This window comes from Pleurodeles waltl, chromosome 2_1 (genome assembly GCF_031143425.1).
Source record: "Pleurodeles waltl isolate 20211129_DDA chromosome 2_1, aPleWal1.hap1.20221129, whole genome shotgun sequence".
Taxonomy (NCBI): domain Eukaryota; kingdom Metazoa; phylum Chordata; class Amphibia; order Caudata; family Salamandridae; genus Pleurodeles; species Pleurodeles waltl.
The window spans coordinates 478,900,869-478,914,972 of NC_090438.1; positions in this window are offsets into that span (position 1 = coordinate 478,900,869).

Below are 14,104 nucleotides of genomic sequence, written 5' to 3' on the forward strand. Positions count from 1 at the left end.
TGCGTTTACTTGAGTAGGAGCTATTGGCACTGAAAATGCGTAACTGGACTTTTTGTGCCACATTAATTGTTCAACCCTAATGCATATTTTTGTCCTTTCTGCCACATAATCCCAGTGACCCTGCATATAACTAAAGGGCTAGTAGGCCAACTCGAACATTTTTAAACAAGACCCTTAAAATGCAAACTACTGCCAGGTACAAAACATATTTACATGGCAGCTGGTACAGGAAACATTGCCTGTGGGTTAATGAATAAATAATTGTACTCCAAGAATGTGTGCTTACTGGATCACTGTCGTTTACTGCAGCCTGGGGAGTCAAACAAACGCCCATGTTTTTTTTTAGCTTGAGGAGAGCCACCTCACATGATATTAATAATCCTCAGTCAGTCTTGAACTGAAATATTAGTTACAAAATATTGCCCATTGTACAGCATAATCAACTGTAAGCTCTCCTTGAGGTTAGTTTTATAAATACACAAACACACAGTTCAACTTTCACAGACTCAAATGTGTGTAGCTCATCTAGTCAGGTTTCTGCTTTGTATTTGCAGCTTGTATCACATTATAAAAATAAAACTACGGGTCGCAGAATGCAAAGCTGAAACAAACTAAATTAGTGAATCACGCATCGAATCAGGGAGCTTGACAACTTCACCAATACTACTCCAAGGGCTGGGTTCTAGCTTGTGTCACACTATGGAAATAAAACTACAACTCCCAGAATGAATATGTGTGCTGCAAAGAACGTGTACTAAGCAGATTAGAGTGCATATAATGTCAAAACAATACCACCTATTGAGTTTCTGCTCTGAGCACCATGGCAGCCAAGAGGACTTACTTTTGTCTAGTGGAAGCTTGAACTCATTATGAAAGAGGGGCTTTGCTTGCTGCAAAGAACATGTGCTATGCAAATGACAAAGTGCATGTAATGTAAAAATATCAAAATAACTGGTGATTTATGTTCTTTCTGGGGAGAGGTACGTACTTTTGTCTAGTGGAAGCCGGAATTTCTTGTTTCACATTGCGCAGCCACTAGATGGGTATATATTCCTCTATTTTCTGTTTTATATCCAAGGTTTGTCAATAAAGCTTTGTCTGTATTTCTTGGTGCACGAGGATATGGCCTGAGTGACAAACAGCCGTCCCAAGCAAGCATGGCCCCTCTCAGGCTCAAGAGGACCTCAACTGAGCTAGAGCCAGGCATTTGGCTCGAACCTGACTCGAGCTTCAGTGGCTCTTTCACCAATATGTGGGAATTGTGTCACAGTTTTTGCTGTGCAGTGTATGTGGGGTTGCCACCTGGCTACTATTTATACATCTCTACTGCTTAAAATATCAGAAAATTATCAGAAGCCGGTATGTTCCCCTTTGAAGCACAATCTTAACCTAGCAAATATGTGAGGGAATCCCTTTAAAGTATTTTACAGTTGTCAAAACTTATCCTACACAATTATTAAAGCAAATTGAGGCTCAACTGAAATTACAAATTCTAAAGGAATTTTTCCAAAATTGATGCCAAGTATCATCTCCTAGGCCTTCAGGAATATTTTAAAACAAAATGGAGATTTGTTTTCTGAGAAACGTGGCAACCTAAGTGTATGTGACTCTCCAGAGACTCAGCTTCGGTGTTTTTTCCTAGGCTTGTTTCTCCTAAAGATGAAGACATCACAAGGATGTGTTCCAGTCGCCTTGTAAATGGACAGAGCAGTCGGCGCACCTGCTTCTCTCATTTTCTGATACGTGGCTGCATTTTATGAATAAGAGTACACTCTGAGTTTCCTGGCTCCATGACCATACCTCAGTGTTAGTGTGTTCAATGCATTCTGCATGAGCTTACAGGGGTTGGTATTTTCTAGCCCCGCACACTTAAAGGTAAATGTGTAAATAAAAATTGAAGGCACTGAAGAGTGTATGAGAGAATGTAAAAAGTTATGCTTCAGCAGACGGCAGAGCGAGATGCAATGGCGTCATGAGGAGAGCACGCAGGGTATAGACACTTGAGAAGAATGCCCATGTGAAGGCAGCATAGATGTGCCATGCACCAAAATGTCCAGACAGGAGGGTTACAAAAGGGAGAGAGTGAGGTGAAAAAGAATGTTAAGTAAAAGTTCAGCTAAGAATTCTTCTAGGAGGCACAGTCACAGAGTTGATATGGCCATTGTAGAGAGCGCAGGGAATTCCACAGAAAGCACGGGGTGTAGGTATGTGAGAGACCAGCTCCTGCGGCAGAGGCTCCGACCTGAGATGTTCTTGGCCCAGCTGATGATCACCATGATCTCCTGGTCCAACAGTTCGCACAGGGTGCTCATCACCTTCATGTAGCTGTCGGCCACCGTGGGGTCAGGCATGGTGAAGTGCTTGTCAGGCTCACCCACCATCAGGTGCAAAACAATGGTCTTGATGAGAACTGGAAGAGAAGAGATAGGAGGAAAGTGAAGGTGTGAGGCACCCACAGTACAAGACAGAAATGAACAATATACAGTGTGTTCATGGGTACTGAAGCAGGTATGGCACTGCACAAGGAAGAGAGGGAGCACAGAGCATGGGCCGGGCCAGGGGTCATGCTGTGGATGGAAGGGGCAGTGGGTGAGCTGTGTATGAGAAGAGGCAGGTTGTAAGGTAATCGACATCACTGCCCTGTAGGCACTGGGGGCAGAGGGGAAGGACTTGCAGTGCTCTGTAAGTGAACGGTCAGGCAGTGAAAAAGAATGGTGTAGTGTGCAGGCATGGAATGCCAGGCCGTGCACATTGTGGGTGGCTCTTCAGAGAGGGGGATAGGAAGAGCCGTACGTGGGAACGAAGGCAGCAGGAACTACCTGAGGTATAGGCACTGCATATATGCGGATGGACAGGCACTGCACAAGAAGAGAGCAGGAAGTAAAAACAAGTTATTTTCTGCCTTCTGTATCCAGTCCCCTCCGACGCTGCTGCCAAGCTGAAACAAGCCACAAGGGGAAAGGTTCACGGCTGGGATGAAAGGAAAAACCAAAACCAGATGGGAAGAGAGAGGCAAAGCCATCACATGCTGTAACAGGAGGAAGCGTGACATAGTGTGATGGCCAACAAAAATGTTCTCTTAGTGAAAGCTCCCTGGGCGGGAATTTAGCACGCTAGGGAGGGACATTTAGCAGAATGCACCAATAGAAGGGAAGCATTTAAGACAAGCACAACAAAGAATGAATGGCAAGAGTGGGTGTGGTGTTAGCGCGTCGGAGCCTTAATAAGTAAACTTACAAGGGGACGCGTTTAGGTCGACAAACCTTTGGACCACGTTTCGGGACTTCCCAGCACAAAATATCTTCTTGACATCACAAATCAATAAATCTTTAAACAATCAATGATATCAATTGCTAATCAATAAACATTTAATAAGAATTAACCATCAAACTCACCATAACTTCTCAGTCACCAATAACCACACAAGTTTAGTCAAAAGTTAAGATATTTATTTCCCTATTGGTTACAATCTAACATCATGTCTATTAATCTTATTAACCATAAACCACGCCATAATAGTCCTAATTAGTAATCAAACACAACTTTGATCAATGCATCAGGTATTTCCATTCAGTATTTAGGCACATCATTAATATGAAGCAACTTAGCAGAGTCTCATTAGTACATGATTCAACAAAGCAAGAACTCAGTCATTTGTCTATTTGCATAAGATATTTGTGAACGCCTTAACTAACCTCAAATCAGCATTAGCATGTTGGGCTTCATGCAAAACATTTTAGTGAACACGAATTTAGAAAACATCTAAACTAAGGCCTCTATCAAAATAGCAGTTGGTACCTAGAAAGAAAAGGCAAACAGACAATCACAATTTTGCATTGGATAGTTACCAATCCAACAAATCAGCAAACAGCATCAGTCTTCGTCCTCTGGACATCAGTCGATTCATCATCAGCAGAGATAGGACGGGGTAAAGTCTCATGATAGCATAGCTCAGAAACTATTTACTTCCCTCAGATGGAGGCGAGTAAGTATCAGGCAAGAATGGGTTAGAGGATGGTTTAAAGTGGCAGGACAATTAAACTCTAAAGTATGGGTTTGGAGTGTCCGGAAGAATGGCAAATGGCAAAAGAAAATGGCAAATGTCCCCATTAACGTGGAACAAGAAGTGTCTCTGTTTCCTTGGGTTACGCCGTTAAATCAAAACTGTCTAACTATTCCCTAATTCCTCATTCTATAAAGTTTGTTGCATCGTTATCTCTGTCCAATAATTCGGTAAGCACCTTACTAGAATTTTACCCCGTTTACAATTCCCATGTTGCAGATTGGTTCATGTTATTGACGTCTTCAACAGTTGGAATGTCAGGTAGGAAATGTTACACTTTATGCTCCAGTCAGTGTCTTCGTTGTCTTCTCCTAGTACGGTTAACCTTGCACCTGTTGCGAATTACACTGTTGCATCCAGCAAGAATGTCACCTTGAGAAAGCCGGTTCTCATGAGAAAGAATTTACTACTGCTATACAAATATAGCTCCTGGAAAACTACAGCTTTGTGTCCTTCAGGAAAAATAGCACATTTACATGTTAGAAACACAATTCAATATGAGGCCAGGCATCTAGGCCCAAACCCTCGCTAAGCTAAGTCCCTCTGATTTAATAAAGTAAACTCTTAACACATAACTCTAATTATGATATACTAATACAAATTCAAAACAGTATTGCATACTAATTCAGAATTAATAAGCCTTTCATTAGTCTTCGTATACATTGGTGGCCACTCCCCGTGAGCACTTTCAAATGTGTGCATTATTTTCTATGTTAACACATTTTCTATGCAGCTTCATCACACAATATATTGCAAGATTACATAATTAATATCAATTTTAAAAGACACACTCCAACAATCCCTCTTCTGATGACACTTGTCATCACACAAAACCTTCCCCACGTTTTTTACATTAGTCAGAATTTAGTCATTTCAATCTCTTCACTTACTGGCTTTTCCCTTGATTTTTCCATAAACAATTTTCCCCTTTCTTTTTCTTCCCTCCTCTTATTATTTTTCGCCTTATTCAAATTTATCATTTTGCTAATTTTACATGCCACCCATAATCCAAATAGGCAAGCTATAACAATCAATATCCCCTGTATTATTTTAGGCAATATCCCATGCCAAATGTTGCTAAGCCAATTACCCTCTGAAGCAAAACCTCTTCCAATGTTTTCCCAAACACCAGGTTCTTTCAATTCCTTCAAGTCTGTATTATCCCTAGTCAAGTTAGTAAGCATATTTCCAATCTCATTACTATTATCTGGTAAATATGTGCAACAATGATGCTCATTAAGCATCCTACAAACTCCGCTATTTTTTGCTAAAAGAATGTCTAAGGCAAGCCTGTTTTGGAGAGTCATCGCCCTCTCCGCAGCAAGTTCAGTATCCATTAGAAGTATAGCTACCGAAAAATTTGTCAGCATGTTATCCACAATAGTAGACAACTTTTGAATCTTTATCGAATTCAAGATAACCCCCACAGAAGGAATTATCGCCCCAAATATGTCTCCCACTACACCAGCAGCGGTCTCTCTCTTCTGTCTAGTACGAGGTAATTCAGACAATTTCAGAAACCTTTTCAAATCGTCAAGTTGGTATATCTTTGGGAAAACTATCCCCAAGTAACATGTACCATACCATCCCTTTGGAAGACGGTAATAAGCATTAAGCCCACATATGTAATAGATCCTTGGGATCGCTGGATCCTGTCCATTTAACATGAACGTCCATTTACTCTGAAACAAAAACACATGCTTACACTCACTCACCCCCACAAACACATTGTCATAATATGATTTTGGCCTAGATATACAAAGCTTCCCTACGTGTAATGCATCTAAAGCTAGCTTCCCTTGCTCCTTAATTGCACCATAACTTTCACTACTAGCAAAAGCTCTCTGCTGCAATCCTTTTTGAAATTTACCCTTTAGTGCCCTTCTTCTAACCTCCGTGCGATCTAAAAAGCTTTTCTCTACAGGTGTAAGCAAACATGTCAAATTATTGCGATGTGCACAAGAGGTACTAATTGTCAATGTCGGCTCAAAGAATCCTTTAACTAACTGTATACTGTAGTATCTAGCTACTTCTTTCCCTGTCAAGTCCCACACCTTTTCTTGAACTGTTCCCTGTAAGTCTGCCGGGAGATCAGCCACGGTGAACATCGGAAATAAATTAATCAGAGGATATTCCTCATCTGTTGTCTCAGTTTCAGGCTCTGAACCCTGTTCCTCCCCTTCATCATCACTGTTTGTCTGGACCTCAATTCCCTCACTGGAACATGTGATTGAACACCTCGTCTTGCCCAATAAGTCCCTTCCCAGTAAGGATACAGGACTTGAATCGCAAACCACAAACCTGTGCAATCCTTGGAAAGTGCCAAGCTCAACCTGAACCGGATCTGTGATCGGGTTAGTCAGGAGTTGGTTTGCTACTCCCACTACCTTAACAGTCCGCCCCGAAAGGAGCAGTTTCGGAACCCCTGCACTTCTGACTGTAGAGTGTGTAGCTCCTGTGTCAACCAAGAATGAAACCTTGTGACCCATTACCTTCCCCTGAACATAGGGTCCTCTCTGATCTACCTCTAAGGACGCTGCAAGCCTACACTCTTCACTATCTGAACTCTCATCCGACCATTCATTGTTTATTCCATTCTCACCACGCAATGGGTACTGTTGCACTGTGTGATTCTGACTCATTCTCTGACCTGTGACCTGTTGAGGAAGCATCAACTGTTGCTGTTCCATTGGCGCTAAAGGCACTTGCATTTGCTGTCTAGATACCATGGGGACCTGCTGTTGTGCTTGTTGTAACTGTATTGGCTGTATACGTGGCATCTGCACCTACTGCATGGATTGAAACCCTTGCATCTGATTCACATTATTCTGGAAATTTTTATTTGGATCTTTCAATCTTGGCCCTCTCATACCTTGAAATGAACTGACATCATTGCTTTGTTGAATAACACCATCCTGCACCATCATTGGGCACTCCCGCTTCCAGTGTCCAACGACCCTGCAAGCATGAATAGGTAATATCTTCTTCATTCCCTGTGCATCGTTTTGAACTACTACAGTGTTCAAATCTGAACTGCGGTTCACAAAACCTCCTTGACCTCGACCTCTCATTTGCGACTGAAACATCCCATTTCCCTGCGGCTGCTGCACCATCTGCTGTAGACAACCTCCCTACATCCCTGTCTGTGCTGCCTTAATTTGTATCACCATCGCTTTCTCCTTCAACTTTCTCTGCTTCAACTCAATCTCGTCAATACAGTGCTTTCCATACTGCAACACCTCGTCAATCGGCTTTGCCTGCCAGCAAATCAAGTGATTCTTAATCATCTGGCCAGCCTCAAGTCTCAACCCTTCCACAAACCTGAACACGAGGGATGTGATGTCCTTCGCCTCAATAACCTCTGTACAACTGTAGTGCTTAAACACCTTCAACAACCTCTCATAATAGGCATGTATCGACTCCTTGACTTCCTGAGCCGTTCGATCAATCCTTTGCCAATCAATATTCATTAGAGAAACTCTTGTTTTCAGAAACTCAATCACCTTATAATAATACTTCATCACATCAGGAGACGGTGCCCCTGTGTTTCTGTCCCTTGCCGGTTCCTCGGCCGTCCAATCTACGCTCCTTTTGCACTCAATCAACAGATCAGCTTGAACTATGATCTCAAAGAGAGTATTCAGGTCTTCCCAAAGACACTTCGCAAGTTTCACAAACCTGTCCGTCTGCCGATACCACTCTATTGGCTTCTCCCTCAGCCTGGGGAAATCATTTGTAAAGGACAGAATATCCCCTCTAGTCCAAGGTACATGGACGAGAACCCCCCCGGCAGTCTCTTTCATTGGTAACATCTTTACCGTACCTGTATCTGGTAATGCTTTAGCTGATTGCTCTATGCAATCACTCTTCCTCTTGTCTCTTTTCTTCACCCATCTGCCTTCCCACTTCTCTAAGGCTCCCCAAACTTGTGCACTCTGCAGTGTCTCTTTGAGATGCGCCTTCATTCCAGTAGACCTCATGTGTTTGAAATCCTTGGGCTCAAAATCTAACCTGTAACTCCTCTTCAGATGTTTGGTATTTTCTAAATCTGCACCACATTTGTCTGCCAAATTTGCCAACCTCTGGTGCACCCTACTCACTTCTCTAGTTATCTTTGGACACAAGTACCTCAATTCTGCTTCCGTGTATGACTCTAACCTGTTCACACCCATGGTTCCTTCAATAAGTTCATTGGCTTCCATACCCAACCTCAAAAGATTCAGGTACTCTTCTCCTTCCGCTCTCCCTGCAGCTACAGGAGCAGTCTGTGGAGTATTAAGCGTGTCTAACCAATCGGTCAGCTGTTGTGCTGTTAAAACTTGTAATGAGATATTCCTAGCCTGTGCTAATGGTGTCTGTGGTACCTTCGCACTCGAGATTTGCGGTGTCAGCAGTCTCAAACCTGTCTGTCTCATGGCCTCTGGAGGAGCCCCAATCGGACTGAAATCTAACAAAGACCTAGATCCTTCAAATGTCGGTTCCACTGGAGTTGTTCGTTGGGAGCTTCCTACGAACCCTCCTCTTGTCATATTTTGTGTCATTACCCCTTGATCACCTACACTAGGTCTCTCCTGCGCATACAATGGCACTGGTGGACCAACCGTAATAGGCAAAGATATGGCAGCTGGCGTCTGTCTGTTCCCCAAAACCTGTGGAGGACTAACTCCCATATTCTGGCTCCTCACTGGTGTCATGTCTGACTGCCGTCCTGCGACCGAAGTATATCTCGGAATCATTTGCGGCTACACCTGGGGCAGTAAAGGTGAAGTTGGCTCAGTCTGTATCAACTTTGGTCTTCCATATACTGGCTTTGTCGGCAACATCAGATTAGTGGTAGTCTCTAAAATGGGTACATCAGGGTAAAGTCTCTGAACCTGTGGCAGTTGCAGCTGAGGTTGCAGAACCTGGGCAGTGAACACTCTAAAGCTACTCTGCACCGGGACTTGTGTCGAGACAGGACTAACCTGTGTTGAATTTATTTTCACCTTCTCTTGTGTCAAACCTGCAGGACATGCACTGGCACATGTTTTCGTCTATCGCATATGGCGGTGGTCGATCATTCAGTAACTGATTAAGGAACTCATCATCATCTGAGTCATCTACCTCTGACCAGGGCTTCCTGATCTCTTTGTCTTTGGAAGGGCTTTTGTCAGTCTTACAAGTAGCTTTCCTCCCTTTGTCTCCACCTTCTTGAGCTATCGCTGGAAACAGCCAGACCCCATCTATTGTTTCTCTCCTCCAAGCTCTCTGTGCATTATCCCACCTAGCCTCAGCTAGTGTCTTTTCTGCTTTCCTCATTCTCCTCTCAAATTTATGTTGCTGTTGTCGTATTGGCATTAGTTCCCAGATTGCTAATGCCTCAAACTGTGCTGGTCTCAGAGGTGGCTTCAGATCATTTAGAACCCTCTGCAAATTTTCTAAAACCCTCAAATTGAACGTTCTGTTTTCAGGAAACGCTAAGCACCCCTCTTTCTCTGTGGCTTTGCACCATTGCTTTAGCCAAAGACATGGTGTGACACCCTTTTCCTCCATTTCAACGTAAGCCGGTGTACCCTCTGGCGGTGTAACGTCCCCTACACTCGCGGTAATATATACGTGTCCCCTCAAAGCGCTCTTTAAAGCCTTGAAAAATGTAATCTTTACGTCTTTTATTTTGTTCACAATCAAATCAGGAAGTGACTTTAATTCCCAAACTCTCTTCGCCTACCTTCTCAACCAATTGCCTCTCAAGGACGGCTGCCAATCCATGCGCGACCCTTCTCACTAACCAACCTATCCCAGCGCGGCTCCAATGACGTCACACTCACACACTGCGGCTGACAAAGTCTTGAGGCTTGTCTTCATACTCTCACTTCACACAAACTGATGCAATATATTGCGAGCACCAACCAAAATAAACTCAAAATTTGCCGGTTTACTACAGGAAAGGGTAACACAATTGCTTCAGAACTTTACAGAGATTTTGCTTAGCCTCAGCCGCTACTCTCTCCTTCTCAGATCCCGCACTCACAAGTAAAATTTGACCCGCAAATTCTACTCTCGACTTGTCAATGGATTATTGTTATAGTGCACTTTAGAACTCACCAAATCTCCATGGAAGTTTTCATTCACTCACTTTGACTCAAACTCGACTCGTCGACTTCACTATCGAACTATTAAACCGCACAAATTACAACATAAACCAAGTGTCTCATACACCTATCAATGTACTCTGGAGTCTTAGACCACCCAGGGTCCGTACATCATCAACAACCACGTGGCCATTTTTTTTGCACAAAGCATCACACTCACATGAAGTTCGCCGACTTCCCTACTCTCATACTGTGGAGTACGCCCATTCCTACTAAAACATCATCATCTTGCCTAAAATCCTCACAAACATCACAATTCACCTACGGTATGCATAAGCTGTGCAAGCGCAAAACCCTACTTCATTCACACTGTCACTAGAACGTTGAGAACATACTCAAACTCCCTTCAGCAAGCTCCGAGATTCCGGGAAAGTCATTCGGGACTTAGGGACACATCATCTCTCCAATTTGTATCCTTGTAAAAGAAAAAACCCACAAAACCCAATTTATTTGGTACACCTTGCCTACCTCCAAACTACACCCATCAATCTCTACCAAACTGTTGATCTTTCACACCGGGCCCCTAAGCCAAACCAACACCTCTTCTACCAAAACTGTAATTTGCACCACCAACTCTATCAAACCGTTATCCTTCGTATTGGGGCCCCAAAGGGCCAAACCATGACCTCTGCTACCAAAAACTGTAATTTCCACCATCAACTCTATCAAACCGTAATCCTTCATCATGGGGCCCTAAAGGGCCAAGCCATTACCTCTGCTACCAAAAACTGTTAGCGCGTCAGAGCCTTAATAAGTAAACTTACAAGGGGACATGTTTAGGTCGACAAACCTTTGGACCACGTTTCGGGACTTCCCAGCACAAAATACCTTCTTAACATCACAAATCAATAAATCAATAAACAATCAATGATAACAATTGCTAATCAATAAACCTTGTATAAGAATTAATCATCGAACTCACCATAACTTCTCAGTCACCAATAACCACACCATTTTAGTCAAAATTTAAGATATTTATTTCCCTATTGGTTACAATCTAACATCATGTCTATTAATCTTATTAATCATAAACCACGCCAAAACAATCCTAATTAGAAATCAAACACGACTTTGATCAAGGCATCAGTTATATCCATTCAGTATTTACGCACATCATTAATATGAAGCAACTTAGCAGAGTCTCATTAGTACATGATTCAACAAAGCAAGAACTCAGTCATTTGTCTATTTGCATAAAATATTTTGAACGCCTTAACTAATCTCAAATCAGCATTAGCATGTTGGGATTCATGCAAAACATTTTAGTGAACACAAATTTAGAAAACATCTAAACTAAGGCCTCTATCAAAATAGCAGTTGGTCCCTAGAAAAAAAGGCAAACAGACAATCACAATTAAACTCTAAAGTATGGGTTTGGAGTGTCCGGAAGAATGGCAAATGGCAAAAGTCTTATGGCAAAAGAAAATGGCAAATGTCCCCATTAAAGTGGAAGAAGTGTCTCTGTTTCCTTGGGTTACGCCGTTAAATCAAAACTGTCAAACTATTCCCTAATTCCTCATTGTATAAAGTTTGGGGCATCGTTATCTCTGGACAATAATTTGGTAAGCACTTTACTAGAATTTTCCCCTGTTTACAGTTCCCATATTGCGGATTGGTCCATGTAATTGACGTCTTCAAAGGTTGGAATGTCAGGTAGAAAATGTTACACTTCGCGCTCCAGTCGGTGTATTCATTGTCTTTACCTAGTACGGTTAACCTTGCACCTGTTGTGAATTACACTGTTGCATCCAGCAAGAATGTCGCCTTGAGCAAGCCGGTTCTCATGAGAAAGAATTTACTACGGCTATACAAATATAGCTCCTGGAAAACTACAGCTTTGTGTCCTTCAGGGAAAACAGCGCATTTACATGTTAGAAACACAATTCAATAATGAGGCCAGGCAGCTAGGCCCTCGCTAAGCTAAGGCCCTCTGATTTAATAAAGCAAACTCTTAACACATAACTCTAATTATGATATACTAATACAAATTCAAAACAGTATTGCATAATAATTCAGAATTAATAAGCCGCCAGATGGCCACATTATATCAGGTTTTTAAATCATCCCATTATCCAGCACCCCTACCCACCTCTCCCCATTAGCCACTCCCATATGATTGTCAAAGCCAATAGCTCACCCATAGGCGAGACCTCTTGGCTTTGCCAATGCTTGTTGTCATTTGAAATTGTAATAATATGTTATAACAGAAGCTGCAACAGCTACATTCCCTAACATATACTACAACAATCAGTAGTATAACGTGTAAGCGCACAAGCATTGCTATAAAGTGCCTAATGTCCCAGGACTATCAGAGGAAATAAACGCATTAATGTGTGTGCATAATAGCGTGCGTTTTCAAGTAAATGGCGAATACATTGCAAATGAACGCCAATCAATAAACAATCTAAACATTCCCCAGTGCCCCATTAAGTGCTTACGTGTCTAGAGAATCAAGCTGCTGTCAAATTGATATGTCTACTCTATATCGCACGCTATTAATCAAATCCATGTAAATGAGCAGCATCCCTTCTCCTAAGCTAAAAGCATTGCATCTGGCACATACTTATATTGTGTTGCTAATAGCTAAATTATACCATCTGTGTAAAACATTTCACGATCATAGAATGAGCTGTAACATTGTCTAATGCAGTCAACAAAGACAAAACAAAATTATTTATATGCCCTGCTATTTCCTCCACGATCATAATTTACGGAAGTCACATTATCTTAATATTCATAATTGCTGAGGACGAGATCACTTGGAGCAGATTTCTAATGTAGATGTTTGATGTCTTAACTCACCAGAACGAAGTCAAGACGCGAATAGGTCCTTCATCCCATAATGATGTAATATGCCCTTTCAGTACTAGTGGGGCTGGTAACAGTAGTAATTACCCACCTTGGAATTAAAAATCCTGCAGGAACACACTGGTTCCGGTCAGACCCCATCTTCTGGAAGAAAAAGACAGGTTAGAACATGCACAAGAACCTGAAGAATCAAGACCAGAATTATTGATTCCAAATGACAGTTCCTCATTTCTAGGGGGCCTACAAGGTCAAAACCTGTGGTGCATCATAAATCAACACAAATGCACTACGACCAAAAGGCATGCAAGCATACGGGTGCGCAAAAAAACACATCAAGCAATCATAGCATCACTACAGACGTATTCAAAGAACAGCAAGTGCTATGCAAATACAGGTAATGTAACACAAAATACCATTTTCGACAAGCAAGCCATGAATGATCACAGACTCACATTCATGTTATTGAGCTCCGGGTTATCGAAATTAGCAGTAATCAAGATAGTAGCATATTATTTGAGAATATGAAACAACAACACTGACAATTTGAAAGGACTGTTTCTTCTATGGCCCTGCATGTCGTCCTTTCTCATGCGGCTGTGAGGTTCATTAATTCATTTAATTTATTTATAAAATATTTTATTTAAATACAGAAATAAGCTAGTTCTCTTCTTTTTTGCGGGACAGTTACATAAAACTCAGCCCATCAATAACTAGTACCAAAACATACAAAAAGTAGTTAAAGGACACTGAGCTAAACAGGGGCGGGTCCTCCGCTATGGCAGAGGAGCATTGCCTTAAAGCTAAAGGCAGAAACATAAAGGGATAATAAAAGAATTGCATTTTCCCTTTATTTTTCTGCTTTCTTAGGGTGAGGTGGGGCCAGCCTCCTCTACATCAGCAAGTGGAGCAGTGGTGCGCTTCTAAGTGCACATGTCAGTTTGGCAGGCCGTCTAAGGCCAGCAAAAATGACATGCATACTTCGAAACTCTCCATCTGGCAGTATTTTACAGCTGGGTTGAGAACAAACAGTGCCCCACTCCCTCCCTGAGCGTCATTTCCGCCCACTCTGGCCAATTGCAGCACTTTTTTCATGCTGTGTATG